Raw genomic sequence first — 3,157 nt, forward strand, 5'->3', positions numbered from 1 at the left:
GTTCCACCATACTAGGTGGTAACTGACGCCAGGTCTTGTGTTCCACCATACTAGGTGGTAACTGACGTCAGGTCTTGTGTTCCACCATCCTAGGTGGTAACTGACGCCAGGTCTTGTGTTCCACCATCCTAGGTGGTAACTGACGTCAGGTCTTGTGTTCCACCATCCTAGGTGGTAACTGACGTCAGGTCTTGTGTTCCACCATCCTAGGTGGTAACTGACGCCAGGTCTTGTGTTCCACCATACTAGGTGGTAACTGACGTCAGGTCTTGTGTTCCACCATCCTAGGTGGTAACTGACGCCAGGTCTTGTGTTCCACCATCCTAGGTGGTAACTGACACCAGGTCTTGTGTTCCACCATCCTAGGTGGTAACTGACGCCAGGTCTTGTGTTCCACCATCCTAGGTGGTAACTGACGCCAGGTCTTGTGTTCCACCATCCTAGGTGGTAACTGACGCCAGGTCTTGTGTTCCACCATCCTAGGTGGTAACTGACGCCAGGTCTTGTGTTCCACCATCCTAGGTGGTAACTGACGCCAGGTCTTGTGTTCCACCATCCTAGGTGGTAACTGACGCCAGGTCTTGTGTTCCACCATCCTAGGTGGTAACTGACGCCAGGTCTTGTGTTCCACCATCCTAGGTGGTAACTGACGCCAGGTCTTGTGTTCCACCATCCTAGGTGGTAACTGACGCCAGGTCTTGTGTTCCACCATCCTAGGTGGTAACTGACGCCAGGTCTTGTGTTCCACCATCCTAGGTGGTAACTGACGCCAGGTCTTGTGTTCCACCATCCTAGGTGGTAACTGACGCCAGGTCTTGTGTTCCACCATCCTAGGTGGTAACTGACGCCAGGTCTTGTGTTCCACCATCCTAGGTGGTAACTGACGTCAGGTCTTGTGTTCCACCATCCTAGGTGGTAACTGACGTCAGGTCTTGTGTTCCACCATCCTAGGTGGTAACTGACGCCAGGTCTTGTGTTCCACCATCCTAGGTGGTAACTGACGCCAGGTCTTGTGTTCCACCATACTAGGTGGTAACTGACGCCAGGTCTTGTGTTCCACCATCCTAGGTGGTAACTGACGCCAGGTCTTGTGTTCCACCATCCTAGGTGGTAACTGACGCCAGGTCTTGTGTTCCACCATCCTAGGTGGTAACTGACGCCAGGTCTTGTGTTCCACCATCCTAGGTGGTAACTGACGCCAGGTCTTGTGTTCCACCATACTAGGTGGTAACTGACGCCAGGTCTTGTGTTCCACCATACTAGGTGGTAACTGACGCCAGGTCTTGTGTTCCACCATCCTAGGTGGTAACTGACGCCAGGTCTTGTGTTCCACCATACTAGGTGGTAACTGACGTCAGGTCTTGTGTTCCACCATCCTAGGTGGTAACTGACGTCAGGTCTTGTGTTCCACCATCCTAGGTGGTAACTGACGCCAGGTCTTGTGTTCCACCATACTAGGTGGTAACTGACGTCAGGTCTTGTGTTCCACCATCCTAGGTGGTAACTGACGCCAGGTCTTGTGTTCCACCATCCTAGGTGGTAACTGACACCAGGTCTTGTGTTCCACCATCCTAGGTGGTAACTGACGCCAGGTCTTGTGTTCCACCATCCTAGGTGGTAACTGACGCCAGGTCTTGTGTTCCACCATCCTAGGTGGTAACTGACGCCAGGTCTTGTGTTCCACCATCCTAGGTGGTAACTGACGCCAGGTCTTGTGTTCCACCATCCTAGGTGGTAACTGACGCCAGGTCTTGTGTTCCACCATCCTAGGTGGTAACTGACGCCAGGTCTTGTGTTCCACCATCCTAGGTGGTAACTGACGCCAGGTCTTGTGTTCCACCATCCTAGGTGGTAACTGACGCCAGGTCTTGTGTTCCACCATCCTAGGTGGTAACTGACGCCAGGTCTTGTGTTCCACCATCCTAGGTGGTAACTGACGCCAGGTCTTGTGTTCCACCATCCTAGGTGGTAACTGACGCCAGGTCTTGTGTTCCACCATCCTAGGTGGTAACTGACGCCAGGTCTTGTGTTCCACCATCCTAGGTGGTAACTGACGCCAGGTCTTGTGTTCCACCATCCTAGGTGGTAACTGACGTCAGGTCTTGTGTTCCACCATCCTAGGTGGTAACTGACGTCAGGTCTTGTGTTCCACCATCCTAGGTGGTAACTGACGCCAGGTCTTGTGTTCCACCATCCTAGGTGGTAACTGACGCCAGGTCTTGTGTTCCACCATACTAGGTGGTAACTGACGCCAGGTCTTGTGTTCCACCATCCTAGGTGGTAACTGACGCCAGGTCTTGTGTTCCACCATCCTAGGTGGTAACTGACGCCAGGTCTTGTGTTCCACCATCCTAGGTGGTAACTGACGCCAGGTCTTGTGTTCCACCATCCTAGGTGGTAACTGACGCCAGGTCTTGTGTTCCACCATACTAGGTGGTAACTGACGCCAGGTCTTGTGTTCCACCATACTAGGTGGTAACTGACGCCAGGTCTTGTGTTCCACCATCCTAGGTGGTAACTGACGCCAGGTCTTGTGTTCCACCATACTAGGTGGTAACTGACGCCAGGTCTTGTGTTCCACCATCCTAGGTGGTAACTGACGCCAGGTCTTGTGTTCCACCATCCTAGGTGGTAACTGACGCCAGGTCTTGTGTTCCACCATCCTAGGTGGTAACTGACGCCAGGTCTTGTGTTCCACCATCCTAGGTGGTAACTGACGTCAGGTCTTGTGTTCCACCATCCTAGGTGGTAACTGACGCCAGGTCTTCACTGACCAAGACTTTTTCATTTCTGTAATTCTTGGTTTGAGAAACAATTTTATAATTTATTAGAACAGGAGATTATGATAGCTAAATATTCACTTTCTCCTGCATAATATTATGCAAAAAACAATGTTTTCTGCTGGAGTCGGTGAAATTGTTTTATAATAGTTTGTTTGCCTGACTTACACAAACCTTCTTGGATGTAGTAGTCAGGATGCTCAACTTTTCTGACCTGTTGGTTTATACTGGAAACTTCTTGATCTATACGACTTGGCCAGCAAATCCTTGAATATCTTAGGAGTAGACTAGACACAGTTCTTTTCATAACATATTTAGAGTGATTTCTGAAATAATTGACACAAATGGACGTGTTAGAAGACTTTCTGTAAACAGTG

Source organism: Cherax quadricarinatus, chromosome 2 (genome assembly GCF_038502225.1).
Source record: "Cherax quadricarinatus isolate ZL_2023a chromosome 2, ASM3850222v1, whole genome shotgun sequence".
Taxonomy (NCBI): Eukaryota; Metazoa; Arthropoda; class Malacostraca; order Decapoda; family Parastacidae; genus Cherax; species Cherax quadricarinatus.